This window comes from Giraffa tippelskirchi, chromosome 4, assembly GCF_054371585.1.
Source record: "Giraffa tippelskirchi isolate mGirTip1 chromosome 4, T2T-mGirTip1v1.2.pri, whole genome shotgun sequence".
Lineage (NCBI taxonomy): Eukaryota > Metazoa > Chordata > Mammalia > Artiodactyla > Giraffidae > Giraffa > Giraffa tippelskirchi.
Genome location: NC_137278.1, coordinates 40210001 through 40225695, shown reverse-complemented (window position 1 = coordinate 40225695; position 15695 = coordinate 40210001). Strand labels below are relative to the sequence as shown.

The window sequence follows — 15695 nt, the reverse complement described above, 5'->3', positions numbered from 1 at the left end:
ACTATTTGAGGTAACTGCATGTTTTTAAAAAAATCAACCTCCATAACTAATTGCCTAAATGTTTCTATCTATTAGCATGCTATGGTAGACTTTGACTTAAAGCATAATAATTTTTAAAATATATTAATAATGCCTGCTGTAAATGTATGTATCGTCTTTCTTTGCTCTCTCCCAATTATGTTTTGAGCCAAAAATGATAAATAATAGCATTTGATGCCTTTGTCTTTTTGTTTTTTCATTGTTGTTGTGGTTGCAATAAATACTTCAGTTATATCAGTATAAAACTAGTACTAATATGTTGACTGTCATTTAAGTGGAAACTTCTTAAATTTTTAGATTAGATGGTTATGTAGACCTTTTCATATGAAGGTAGAACTTTGAAGAAAACAAACACACATATGCACAATGTCAATACTAGGTTCTTTTCTCTCCTGAATACACCAACTTTATTCTTTTATATTGAAAATATGAGTGTAGAATGGTCAAATAAAGGCTCCCTTATATGTTTTCACAGCCATGTTGCAGACTTGGGAATTCCATATGACGAAAACTTGTGCCTGCAATTGTATCTTACTTGCTGCATGCCTCAGATGCCTCCTGCCTCAGCAGAGTTCTAGCCTAGAGTGTACTGAAAAATGTTACATTGTCTTTGTTTACCCTTCTCATCTGCAGCACTTTCCCATTAAGGCCTAATGTTCCATGATTACTCTGTTGTCTCTCAGAGGGCAATTGGTTTTAGGTGCAAAATACATAGTTAATGTGAAATACATCATTGATGTGGACAGAAGAATCCCTCTCCATTAATAGAGTGCCTAAGATTTCAGGCAACATGGGAACTCCAAAGTGACACTTTACAGAGCCATCATAGCTCTTCAAGTTCTCAGATTTAGTACATATACCAGATTTTCCTAGTTTCTTCATTTATGGTCTTCAAAACTACAAAGCATTCAGGCATCACTTCCCATTGATTACCAGTGGCGGGGGAAGTATGTTATCTTTGGAGGTTTCTGCCATTGGTAGGTAAAAATGAAATGTAAACTTATTTTTTTAATAGGATCACTCTTATTATAATAAACAGATTCAACTGTAAAAGGTCAAGTTTCTTTCTGAGTTATGGCAATAATGTAGCAAATACTTTTATAAGTAATCAAAGATTCTATAAATATAGGTACCTGTGTAGATGTAAATGTTAAAACATTCACAAATTATCCTTTCAACTTCTGAGATCTAAAAATCAATAGGGGGTCACAGGGTTTCATAGAATTGCTCTGCTTTTTCTTCCAACATAATTTAATAATATATTTTACAGATGTTGTTTAAACATTAGGCACAGATTGTTTTGTCAATAAAACTAAACAGAGGCATGACACAAAAGCAAGGAAAACAGATGTAAAAAGAAAAAATAGTGCACCATGCAAGGAGTACTGGGTCATTTGTTTCCTATTCACTACAAAATGAAAGTGCAGAGTATACAGTGATTTTCCTTGCCTAGGAATCACCTAGGGATGGAACCACTCCACACATAAGAGATAATTTTATTAAGCAGGTGGTCTAACTTCTTCCCTTGAGAATTTAAGTGTAACCTACATTCAAGGTAGACTTCCTAATTGATCAATGGAGTTAACAGGTGCAGTATTTTTAAAAGAAGGAGGAAGAGAAGGAAACATATAAATAGAACAGCTCTCCAGCATCTCTCAGAATGGGTTGTTGTTCTCCAAGCCATAGTTAATTGCTATGCTTTTCACCTTGAGTGTCAATTCTAATAATATTACCTTTACAGGAGCTTTCTCAGGGCTTAGATTAGAGCAATCAGTAATACTCACTAGATAAAATACTGTCTAGTTGCTCATGAGAAAATATTGAAATCAGTCAAAAAATGTTTAGCTTGTATATTGCCTCAGACAGAGCTGGCGAGGCGCCAGGCAGGCAGGGTATTATTTAGGAAAGCTGAGCAAATAGCTCGCAGGGAAAAGAGCTGTGAATTTTGAAACCTTCAGGTATTGTCATGTCAGAGAGTCTTAGGAGTTAATGGAGATGCTGCTTTTGTCTGCAGATTTTAAAAAATTTCCAGCAAACAAGCCTCTTTGAAAATGACTCTGCAGTCTGTGAAATATACTTTGTTATAGGTTTTACTCCTTAGTTTACTCAGAGGTTTCCCCCGCTGTGTTCAATCAGATGGTTAATACTAGGAAAGATGGAAACTCCTCATGAAGGGGTAGGTGTTGGCCCACTGCACCAGGTGGAAAAACCCTGCCCCTTCCACCAGACTAGGACCCTGAGTCTAGGTGAGAAGAGAAACAGGAAGGGGTGGGTTGTGGGAAGATGGATTAGAAAGTCCAAATACTGTTTTGTGTATCTGCTGTTTCTCCTCCAACCAACATTCAAAGCCAGTCTCTGAGCTGTTCAGGACAAGAGTGTGACATCTGGAGTTTAGAGTTGGTATGACCTGAGGATGCTTTCGGGACCACTTAGGGTTGGGGTTCAAGCAAGGCACAGAGAAGAGTGAGCTGGGAGACTGATTCCTTCATGAACCCAGTGTTCCTCGACATCCCTTTCAAGGCAGTGAAACCAGTGGCTTGGTACTTGACCTTGAACATGATGTGGAGGTCAGCAGGACTTGGTGCAAGTCCTAGTTAAGCAGAAACTCCTGGGGTGTCACCCAGCCAGCAGAGGGTGGTTAACCATTGGGTGATTAACCATCCAGCACTGTGCTCGGAGCTGACCCCCTTGCACAGAGTGTGGGAAATGAGGGGCTGAGAGGCACGCTGGTCAAGGAGAAAAGCTGCAGCATCCACAGGTGGCTAAGGGTGGCTCAGATGGTAAAGAGTCTGCCTGCAGTGCAGAAGACCTGGATTCGATCCCTGGGTCGGGAAGATGCCCTGTAGGAGGAAATGGCACCCCCCCCAGTATTCTAGCCTGGAGAATTCCATGGATAGAGGAGCCTGGCGGGCTACAGTCCCTGGGGTCGCAAAAAGTCAGACACGACTGAGCAACTAACACACAAGGGACAAATTCCCACGAAAGCCTCATGACAACACACCATTTACATAGAGGGAGTCAGGGAAGGGAATACGCAGGGGAAAGAACATTTGGAGTCCAAACATGTCATCTGTTGTACCCGCTCCTCACCAATTAGATGCATGTCCTTGATCAACTCCCTTTGTCTCCCTGGGCAACAGCTTCCTCTGCCTTAAATGGATGGGTAGGGCTGAGGAATTGGTGGGACTCTAAGCCTCTTCCAGCCCTAATATTCTAAACAGTGTAAAAATGTGAACGGAAGCAAGGTGAATGTTCTGAAACTGATTTTGATTCCCGTTTTACATTAGAAATGAAAAAAAAAAACACAACAGGGCCTTTGATAAACAGACGAAAAGGACTATTCATTAAAAAGTTGTTACTTTCCTTCATCTTAAATAAGCAAATCTAGCCCTTAAAATAAAGACTAGATGAAATTAAACATTATTGCAAGACATGGAAAACATGCATGCTGTCACTTTTGGATTCATAATAAAGATAAATCAGTTGTTTTTAGCAGTGTGCTCTGAGCCTGTGAAGGGCATGACAGATAATAGGCTTGGAATTTCTTAAGTTATTGTACAGTAAAATTTGTTTTTTCCTCAGGCATTCAATCTTTTTTCTCTAGTGATTTTGTACATGACAAACTTTTTAGTGGGTGCATTAATAATCTATAAGTAATGGGTTGTCAGGTGTCAGTTAGATAAGATTAAAAGACTGTTTAAGCATTATCCATTTGCTTCTTTGCATGAGTTTTATAGGTCAAGAGAAATAACTTTTTGAATTGTGGTTGTTTGCACATGCTGGTTTTTCCTTCTTCTCTCCCTCCCCCCTTCTCTCTTTCTCTCCCTCTCTCTCCCTCTCTCTCTCTTTCTCTCGTTTGGCTCTGCTCCAGAAGTACTTGCAAGAACCGTATTACATTACATAAATCCTGCATGTAGGAGCAGATTCGAAACTCACACTGCGTGAATCAAGGGGACACATGTCTCCGCTGACTTCTGTAAACTTCTTTTAGTTTTGAAAATGTTACTCTTTTTCTTCTCAAAGGAAACTTTGTCAGGGGAAGCCTCCTCAGTAGAGGAACTGAAGCTCCCAGCTTGAGGAGTTTCCTAGCAAGTCAGGTTGAGGTCTATTCTTGTCAAATCTGTCTTAAGTGTGTTTACATATAGTTTGCCTTTCTGGTATTTTCTGCTTGCACAGACCTGATCTCCACCTATTTTGTGTCAACAGTTGCCGGGGCTGGTGTTGGGTGATTAACCATTGAGCACTGGGCCCCAGAGCTGTGCCCACAGAGAAGACCCCCTCTCCCCTCGCACTTACATCACCCTCTGGCTTCAGGCTGCACCTACATAAAACAAACAGCATTTCTGAGTGGTTAAAGAAGCAGCCTGAAACAGTAAAAAAATGGGGCAAATGTTGCCTCCTTGTTTAATAAGACAGTTTTCTCAAAAATGGAGAGGAGGCAGGGGTGCGGGGACTGAAGTGTTTCTGAGGGCAGATGTGGTCTTGGATGTGCATGGCTCCGATGGGCGGATGCCTGGAGCTTTGTGTAGACACTTAAGGGTTTTTTTTTCTTTTGTTAATTTTTAAGGGGCAAGAGAACATTAAAAAAAAAAATCTAACAAAAACATGCCAACAACATGGATGTTTGTAACTTTGGCAAATACAGGACTGTCCCACTCCATGCCCTCATGGTCTTTGGGTATTTTCCTCCTGATTTTATTTCCATTCTTATGAGGTCTTTAAGCCTGACCCATTAATGTGGGAAATAATGAACTCTGTTGGGCTCTAGACACCTGAATAATAACAAATAAGCAAAAATGCCTTAATCTGTTCCCATCTTTGAGAACTCCTTTTCCCTTTTACCCTCTTAACCAGTGTGGTTGAAGGACGTAATGCCTTGAAAGATTAGATCCCATCACTGAAGAAGGAAAAAGTACTTCCTTCTGCAAATACATTAACTCTTTGGCCCATGGGAATTATTGGTCTTGGATTCCAAATGTAACTTAGCTCAAAAATGTACTTCCTATCATGGGAGACATCTGGCATTCTATTGATTTGGTCACTATTTTTCAAGAATAATATGTTGCCAATGGATGGAATTAAATGCATCGTGATTAAAAACATATATCTTTAAGTTTCCAGTATGTTCTACTTTAGGATGCTGATTTGAATGTAAACCAATAGGGTTTGAGGGTTGTTGTCTAGTTGAAGGATTTTGTTGGCCTGTATCACTAGAACATCTGCTACGGTTGACTTTATTTGATCCCTAGTTTGAGTCAGAATTCATATGTACTTGGAAAGGGTAGAGAGTAGGAAATGTTGTAAAGCTAATGGAAAGAATTGTATGGATCCAAAGATGTCGGGTCTCAGCCCCCACGGCTGGTCACCTGGCAGGATTGTGTACAGAAAGGACAGTGCGATGGGTTATGGCTAGGATTCCCATCCTCAAGGCCAAGTAGCGGCTGGAGGGAGTGGCCAGAAAAGACAGATCAGAATCATTCTGAGTGAATGTAGTATAAAAGAGCATCTTGAGAATTAACTTGATTTTTGTCATGCTACTTCTCCTGAAATAGTAAGTTAACAAAGAGATAGGAGATTTTAAAGTTTATCAAAGGGAGCATGGATTAAAATTGGAGAAACATTGCAACAGAACAACAGAGTCCAATTTCTGGGTAGGATTGTAGCATCCTTTGACCGATGAGGCTCGGGGCCTTAGGATGTTACATTCTTAATTAGAGGCAAGGAGGGGGCTGACTCCTGGTTCATTGTCTCTTGTAGTCCACCAATATGTATTTTTGTTTTTAATTAGTTGATTTTTTTTTTGGCTGTGTTGGGTGTTCGTTACTGTGCACGGCCTTTCTCTAGTTGCAGCAGAGACTACTGTTTAGTTTTGAATCGCAGCCTTCTCACTGTGGTAACTTCTCTTACTGCAGAGGATGGGCTCTAGGTACATGGGCTTCAGTAGCTGCAGCACATGGGTTCAGTAGTTGTGGCACAGGGCACAGTTGTCCTGTGGCATGTGGGATCTTCCCAGATCAGGGATTGAACCAGTGTCCCCTGCATTGGCAGATGGATTCTTTACCCCTGAGCCATGAGGGAAGTCCCATTGTGTATTTTTAAGAGCCTTATTGAGATATAATTCACATACTATGCAATTTACTCATTTAAAGTGGTTCAGTGGTTTTAAGTATAGTCATAGATATGTGCAACCATCCCCAGAGTCCATTTGAGAACAATTTCACCACCTCAAAAAGAAACCCTCTACCCCCTTCCATCCCCAACTCTGCCACAGATCTACTTTCTTTCTCTATGGTGGTTTAGTCACTAAATTGTGCCTGACTCTTATGACCCTATGGACTGTAGCCCACAAGACTCCTCTGTCCATGGGTTGCCTATTCTGGACAGTTTATATAAATGTGATCATAATATCTCTGGTCTTTTATGACTGGTTTCCTTCACTTAGCATTACGTTTTCAAGTTTCATTTACTTTGAAGCATGTGCCATACTTTATTCCTCTTTATGACTGAATAATGTTTCATTGTATGGATATACCACATTTTCTTTATTAGTTCATTCATTGATGGACATTTGGGTTGTTTCCATCTTTCACTGGCCTAAGAATTTGTTTATAAGCTTTTGTACCATTAGATACTTTTGAGAATCATAATGACAGTATCCTCAGCAAACCTGTCTTACGTTTTACAGTTGGCAAAGCACTTACCATAAACATTCACCCATTCGGTCATCACAGCTCTAGCACCTAAATACTGCTATAATCTCAGAACCAGGAATTGGCAGTTTTCCTACTCAGTTCTCATACATTTTCCACTGGACACTGTTCTCACTCTTCCTGCCCTTGGCCAGTGTTTTGACTGTGATAATTAGGAGCAGTGGTGTTCAAAGGAAAGGATGGCAGCTCAGAAATGAAATGTACATTCTCTGAACTTTCCCCAAAGTGACTTTGATGAACACAAGCGTTTTTCAAAGATTTGACAAGTTCCATGAGGAGGTCATTTAGTTGGTTTTATTGTCCTCATTTGAAAGATTTTGTCATATACCTCAGTTGAGAGATTTTGCCTTTTCAAGTGGTTCCATTTACATATAAGGACCTACAGGTTACATATTGATATACAGTACATAAAGTTTAGGTTTCAAACTTTACTAATTGAAACAGAAGTTACAGTAAACATTCTAAGGAATGGACAATAGGCCTCCATTCAGGTCAAACCTAATCTGTAACCAGGTGAAAAAAGAAATCAAACTAAATTTTGATATACCTTCCCTTAGCATGAGTGGAGACTCCAGGCCTGGAAATTTCTTAATTAGTGAAGGCTTGGAATGTGGAGGCAAATAAAGGAGAGATTCTAGAGAAAGGAAAGAGCTGAGAGATTCTCCAGATTGGCACTAGGATTCTAGAACACCTTACGCATGCTTGGCTGGTCACCTAACACGAAAGAGTTTCAGTTCCAGTCATTCAGGGGAAATTCTATTTTGGGAAAAAAGTGCATATTTGATTACTAGGGTAACACATACACCCTGATTCCTTGGGACATTCATGGTTTTTGCCTGGTGCCCAGCATAATTATCAATAATTTTTCTTTACTCTTTTTTTTTTGGCTGTGCTGGATCTTCGTTGTGGTGTGTGGGCTCTAGAGCATGTGGACTTAGTAGTTGTGACACTCTGATTTGGTTTGCCTTGAGTCATGTGGGATCTTAGGTCCCAAACCAGGGATCAAACCTTGTCCCCTGCATTGGGAGGCAGATTGTTAACAACTAGACCACCAAGGAAGTCCCTAATGTCCCTTTACTCTTCAAAGTGTCCCAGCATAGATGATAAATTATCTGGTTATCCTACTTATAATGGAAATTGACAGAACATTAAGATTTGTTTTAAATAACTGTATTTATTCTGTAATGTTTAAGGGCTGTTTAGTAAGATGCAATTTTATTGACTTTTGTGAATATGGGAAATGAGAATTTATATGATTCAGCTTAAATAGATACATTTATTCTTTGAAGATATTATTCTACCCAATTTAGGTTTTCGTTAGTAAAAGAGGTTTTGCTATATTATCCTAGATTATCCTATTGCTTATACATTGTGCTAATAATCACTCTAATTTCATATACTCTAAGTGCTGCTGCTGCTGCTGCTAAGTCGCTTCAGTCGTGTCCGACTCTGTGCGACCCCATAGAAGGCAGCCCACCAGGCTCCGCCATCCCTGGGATTCTCCAGGCAAGAATACTGGAGTGGGTTGCCATTACCTTCTCCAATACTCTAAGTAAACCACTTTAAAATATTTATTAGGTTAAACAAAATCAAATTTGGCAACTTGTCTGTCATATGTGAGTAAATATTTTATAAATGCTATTTTGTTCCCTATGCTTTATATGGATACTTATAATATGTACTAACTATTGGGTATTTCTTATGCTAGGTCTAGTGATACATCCCTACAATTCATTCCATTGAGTTTGGAGCCTAAGGCTTTAGTGATCTAAAAGACAGCAAAGGAAACAGAGATCCCCTGCTAAGGCAGCCACCCTTGCTTTGAATTCAGTTCAGATTAAAGGATTTAGCAAACTGAGCTTATATATATATATATATTTTTTTTTTTTTTAAGAGTGAAAAAAATCATTTTACAATTTGCTTTCAAGGAAAACTTTCTGTAACATATAACCAAGTGATGATGTATTTGCAAGCTATTTCAACTTATAAAGTCCAAAATGATGTTTGGATTTTGTTTTTACTTTGCACCATAATTTTCAACTAATTAGCAATTTCTTTTTTTCACTAGTTGCTTGGAAGAAAATTTTATATATAACTAACTTTCTCAACTGTCTTAGTTTCAGCTTCTTTTAATAGTAGTTTGACAAATACACCTATCACTTCTAGAGAAGTGGAACCTTTTCAGATCTCTGATGGATGGGCTTATTGTGATTTGAACAAATTCCAATATTATGTTTCTAGAGTAGAAGGAGAGCAAAACACGTGCTTCCTTCTTCCCTCCCGTTCATTCACCTCCCCCAACCCCAGACACACAGATGATGTATTGCAGTCCTGGAACTGTCGGATCCTGGAGGAGGTTGAGAAACTAGAAGACAGTGCCAAAAACATGATTTCATAAGGTTTGACTTGAGATTGAGTCAACTTTCTTGAGCGTCTAAAAATCATGTTTCATGAAATTTTACTTCACAAAGAAAGGGAGTGTGGAAGGCTTGGATCCTAAAGCCTGCCAGTTACGGATCATTAAATCCAATAAGTAAATGTAAATCTAAAATAGAGAATTCCAACAAAAGATTTTGAAGTCAAATTCTTGTTTAAAAGAACAGTGTTATGTGGGAGATAGCTGGAATTCATTCCCTGAAAGGTTTGTTTATAAAACGGGCCTTAAAGTTATTAGGAAATGCTGACTTAAATAAAAAAAGAGTCGTATATGTAGTTTTCTTTAAATGATGCTGATAAAGTTGAAAGAAATGCTACATAATAAAATTCATGGAAAAAGAAAGAACAAAATTTTGGAATTCAGCAACTACTTTCCAAGATGGTAATTTATATTAGAAGCTATTTTACAAGACTTAATTCTGCCCTTAAAAATATTTATAGCAATGAATATAAGTAAAATGAATTATATAGCAATTAAATATTATACTTGCATGTTGTTCATGTTTAATTGAATAAAGAACAGTGCATGAAGAAATCACCAGTACTCAATAAGGCATGGCATTAATTTTTATTATTAAGTATATATGTAAGTATTCTTAAGTATACCTAAATATTAATCAAGATGATATAATTAATACTTTCTTTAATGGATAGTATAGGTATAGAAGGCATTTTTACTAACATATCCTGTTATTTAATGAAATTTTTTCTTAATAGTTAATAATTTTAGCTTCTTGAGCAAAGAAGGGTACGTATTATAGAATGGCATTTCTCCATCCTTAAAATGGATACCTGCCTTTCTGCTGGCTAGTCACTTATACCTAATTGGCAAGAAGCTCTACGGGGATGACTGAGAGTCACGTCGTTGTTTAGAAACCACAGTATTTTATGAGAATTTTATCTTGATTTCCATGAATAAGCTGTGGCATGCTAAAAGAACAAAATACGGTCTTCCCTTAATCATCAGTGAATAAGTAGGGTGGTAAACACAGGGGAGCAGAATTGAATAAAGGTGAAAATTATAGTTTTGAGAGTAAGCAAGTAGTTTCTCCTTCCTATTGTTAGTACTGCGGAGGACCAAAGGTGTAAGAGTATGGGAAGAGGGCAAAGCCATGTAGGAAAACTGCCTGTGGAACTGGGCAAATAAACCTGGTGTTTGGGCCTAAAGGATGTACACTATGATCTGGCCACCCCTCCGGTTCTCACCAAGAGACGACTAAATTTAAGAATCCAGTTTTGTGGACAGGAACCTGGTCAGGGAGTGGAGGATAAACTAAAGGATGAAGGCCAACTTTAGAAAGCAGTTCTACCAGATCTGGCTCAGAAAACTATTCAGGTATCCAAAGATGAAGAATAAAGGAGATAGGTGGAATTAACAGAATGGGAGGAAAAAAGTCCAATAATAAATAAACATCTAAGGACAGAGACAAGAAAGAATAGAGCAAAACTTCCTGTATTTCTTTTTAGCATAACTCAAGGTTCATCTTCCATTCTCCTTTTCTGATTCCTATTTTTTAAAAAATGCAGATGGTAAAACTCAGTTTTTAGATGATGCCATGTCTCAGATATTTAAGACTTTTGCTCCCATTTCAACCTCCTACTGCCCCCTTAATAGGACTTGAGTTCTAAACAAATAACTAGGTAAAAAGAAATACACCTCTGTTTATTTTGACATGGAATAAAGCTCTAAAGCCAATCCATTATCTTCCTTTCCTTTGTAAAACTTCTTGTTTTGAGAAAGGAGACCATTTGGTCACAGGAAGAAATTCTAATCCATGATTCTATGAAAAAAGGAAATTTAAGAATTCTTTCTCTAATTCAGTTTTCAGCCACCTACAAGGTGTCCAGTTCTTAGTACTTCACAAAAGAAGACTGTTTCCAAAGCAAAACGGGATTTTTAAAAACATATACCTTGATGTTTGGAATGAAATATGGAAATGCAAACAGGATGTTTCTCAACCTTAAAGGATACTTAACTAAAAGGATTACTTTGTACAATGCCCAATCTGTGGCAAATTTGAGCATCATTCTATTAAGCTAAGGTGTGAGACTATTTTAATGAGTAAGAAAAGCAAACTGTCCTGTTATTATGTATTCCTGATATTATACATCTGAATTTTAAGGACTATAATGTCTGGACATCAATGTAAAATCCTAAAAGTTTTCTTTTACATCTTTAAACAAGTAAGCTTTTTAAAAATCACCTTATCAATATGGAAAATTCCAAAGATTGTGTGCATTTCATGGATATATTTCATCTTAAACTATTTTATGGGTATTGAAGAATGTATTTTTTATTGTACATTCAAATTGGAATTTTTGTCATCCTTTTCTTCTCTTCAAAAACACTGTTTCTTCTTATGTTCAAGCTCTAATATATATTTGTGTATTCATACATATGAGTTTAAAATAACTATTTTACTAATGCTTCTTAAAATGACAGTGTTTTAGAAGGGAATATGTTCATGTGAGTTTACATAAACCCCAAAGATCATTTTTTGGTTCTTAGTGTTTAGAAGATTCTTGATAATTTAGAATATTCCACAATGGAAAGTAAAGCATTCTGTCACAAAAGCAGGGAGGATGAGACACAAGGTCAAAGGGCATTTTGGAAACAAACAGCTGGACCAGTTTATTTAAACAGATACAGGGATGGGGGAACTGACCTCTGTTTGACTTATAGTGGGAGGAGCAAGTATGTCATTTTATTACTTTGCCCAGAAGGAAAATGTTTTCCTATCTAAATTCAACCCAAGCCATCTAAACACATGACCTTGCTGTATATAGCTAATTCCAAAGACAGTACGTATAAGACAGTCGAGGAAAATCATAAAGTACACCAAAGAGAGTCAAATGTTGGAATGGTTTTAGAATTGAAAAGGTGGTGTTGTTTTTAAAAATAAAATATTTTGCTGTTTATTCAGTTATTTTCAGATAAAGATGTCTACCATGACCCCAGATAATATGTGTTTCATATAAATATAGGAATTATAATTCAGTAGCATTCTGAGAGTTTGCTATGTCCTAAATGTACTGATAATGTCCATCATATTGTAACAAATATTGTTTTTAATTAAAGTTTACAAAAGTGAGGACTTCCAAGTATACCTACTAATGTGGTCAAGAAGTTTGGGTAAAGTGATAAGTGTCCTTAGGTTTTCAAGGTTTTAAAACTTTCAGTTAAATGAAAGGATTCCCATCTTTATACCTACATGTCCTTTAGGTAGCCCACATCTGTGTTGTCAATAACAACAAATGGTTATTGCCACCCAAAGAGAAGCAACTAGCATCCTGTACCTGGCGACCCTTAACTAAGAGGCTGGGGTGAGATGTTTGCTGTCCCCATGGGGACCTGAGCAGGCCTGAAGTCACTGCATTTAGTGCTGCTCTGAGTCATGCAGACAGACTCAACATTTGGAGCAGATAGTGGCCCAAGGGGTGAGTGGACTCAAAATCCTAGAACTCACATTCTGGAAGGAACTTGTTAGGAATCACGGATGTTTAACCTAGGGAGAAGAGGGGAGACCTATGGGGCACAGTGGCTGTAGTTCTAATGTTTGAAAGGCTATCTGAAGAAGTGAGATTATAATTGTTTAAATTACCCCCATGAAGTTGTCCTGGTGAAAGGATTTTAGATCAGGTAAGACACAACAGTTATTGTGTCTGTAGAGGAAGTGGGCTCTCCGGTAAGGTGACCAGTGCTGTATTAGAAATAGTCCAGCACAGAGAACAGACGTGGTTACCAAGGAAAGGGCTGAGGGGTGGGGAAGCGGGAAAGGGATAAATTGGGAGTTTGGAGTTAGCAGATGCAAACTAGCATATATAGAATGGATAACCAACAAGGTCCTACTGTATAGCTCAGGGAACCATATTCAATAGCCTGTGATAAACCATAATGGAAAAGAATATGAAAAAGAATGGGTATATGTGTATAACTGAGTCACTTTTCTGTACAGCAGAAATTATCGCAACATTGTAAATCAACTATACTTGAATAAAATAAATTAAAAAAAACCCAAACAGTCCAGCAGAGGCTACCCATCAACCCAGTAGGGATATCAGAGACAGGGAATTCATGTCAGTGACCAAGCTAGGTGATGATCAAACCTCATGGGTAGCTTTTCCGATCCCATGGATTAACTGTCATGGATTCAGACCTGAGATGGTTATCATGAACTGGTCTTTGGAAATCTGAATGTATGAGTATGAAGGAGGCAAGCTTTGGAATATAGATAACCCAGTTTGCTGAGTCTGCTTATGCATAGCTTTTTTTTTGGTCTTTATACACAAGTAGTACAGTCATCAAAATCCCCAAGTCTCCAAAATGTTGTCATCCTTATTCCTGGACTCAACAGTGAGGTTGTTGCCAGTGGTGACTGGCTCGAAATCAGCTCACGTTTAGATATCTATTTAGTCCAGAATATTCTAGATGGGTGGCACAGTGGTGGCCATGCTCTGGTCAGGACATTGTGGTGGTGAGGGGGGTATGCTTGCTACCATTTGCCAAATTATTAACATCTCTTGGGTTACATGTGACCTCAAATAAGTCACTTAATTTCTCGGAGCCTTGGCTTCCCATCTGTTAAAAAAGACTCTTCCTATTTTTAGATAAGTAATATATATCCATAAAATATTATGTTTTTAAAAGAACTTGAAAAAAGTTATCAGAGTTCCTTTCAAGAGAATGCAGATTTTGAATAATACCATAGATAAAGAGGCATTTTTGCTCCCTTACCTATGTTAGTTACTATGAAAATTACTTTTGGTATATGCAGAATATTAATATTAAATAATTTTCTGATTGGTCATGCAGTGCAGGCAGCTAATGAAAAAGCAGATTTTTTTTTCATTTTAATTGGTTATTTCACATGGTGTTTGTGCTACACCTGTGCTTATAATGAGAATGGAGAATTAATCTAACCTTCTGCTCACATGATTCCAATTTTCATGGTTTATACAAGATAATGATAACCTGATTTGCAACACAATTTGTTGTAGATCTGTGTTTTAAATATTTTTATTAGAAGTTTGGAGACTTCATATATGAAAACCAATTTAATGTATGTTGTCAATAAGACTTAACACCAACCAATGTCTTTTTAGTTAGATTCCAGTTTCATTCATTATTTTAATTACTTCTAAGATAAAGAAAGAACATAAGGATATAAGATGTTGAGAATCTTAAAATGTCATGAAGTATGCATTTTTTATTTAAAAAACCTATGCCTGTCTGTTTGAAAGTGAAAGTTGCTCAGTTGTGCCCAACTCTTTGCATCACCATGGACTATGTAATCCATGGAGTTCTCCAGGCCAGAATACTGGAGTGGGTAGCCTTTTCCTTCTCCAGGGGATCTTCCCAACCCAGGGATCGAACCTACGTCTCTCACACTGCAGGTGGATTCTTTACCAGCTGAGCCACAAAGGAAGCCTATCTGTTTAATGGATTGTTTTTTAGGAACTGTTTTCCTTCCTGAAGTGGGCAGACTTACCAACTAGGATTCATGCAGGAATGGAGGTCCTTTATGTATTTTTTTTAAGTTTGTGGCAGCACTACATATGTGGGCTCTTGGTTCCCCAGCCAGGAATCGAACTGACATCCCCTGCATTAGAAGTGCAGATCTTAACCACTGGACTGCCAGGGAAGTCCCTAGATTGTGGGTCCTTTAATTATTAACAGTACAGTATTAAAATCTTCATTTTATTTTTTTATGTGGTACTCATGTTGGATATGAACTTCCCAGGTTGCTCAGTGGTAAAGAATCCTCCTGCAATGCAGGAGATGTGGATTCAATCCTTGGGTCAGGAAGATCCCTTGGAGAGGGAAATGGCAACCCACTTCAGTATTCTTGCCTGGGAAATCCCATGGACAGAGGAGCCTGGGCGGGCTACAGTCCATGAGGCCTCAAACAGTCAGACATGACTTAGCAACTGAGTACGCATGCATGTTTGTTTGATATACTCAAATCTGAGTTGAGAACTAAAAGCAATGTACTATTTCAGAATCTAATATGTCTGATTCATTTTATGTATTTGATGTGAAATGCTTAGTATTACAGGGTGCAAAAAGCTCTTAAGAGAGAAATTTCATGAGCATAGCTTTGGAGAGCTTGTACTAACCACTTGTTAAAATTTTCAGTGACTAGCCACTTTTTTAGGGGCTACAAAAATTGTAAAAAGAAATCTTATTCAGACACTTAAGTGTCTCAAGATGTTTATTATACACGTTCAAGAGTAGCTGGAGAAAGCAATATTATAAGTTCAATTACTGTATAGCCATGACCTTGCCCTGACCTCAGACTTGGCATGAAGAGCATGCGCACACGTGTGCACACACACACACACACACACACACACACACACACACAGCCACCCCAAGAATTCTCTACCAGGAATGCATTTCTCTGAAGTCCCCAGCAGTGTGAGTTAGTGGTGATAAACTCCAGACATTTTTTTCATTTGATGGTGTGCTGCCATCCTGGTTCATTATCTTAATAGTGAGCATTAAAATAG

The 15695-nt window shown here is 38.0% G+C and overlaps 1 protein-coding gene across 8 annotated transcripts in view; it reads left to right on the top strand.

Annotated features, from left to right (window-relative positions):
* Positions 1–15695, top strand: part of MEIS1 (Meis homeobox 1) — a 140530-nt gene that overhangs the window by 119249 nt on the left and 5586 nt on the right. The gene's annotated exons all lie outside the window — the stretch shown is intronic.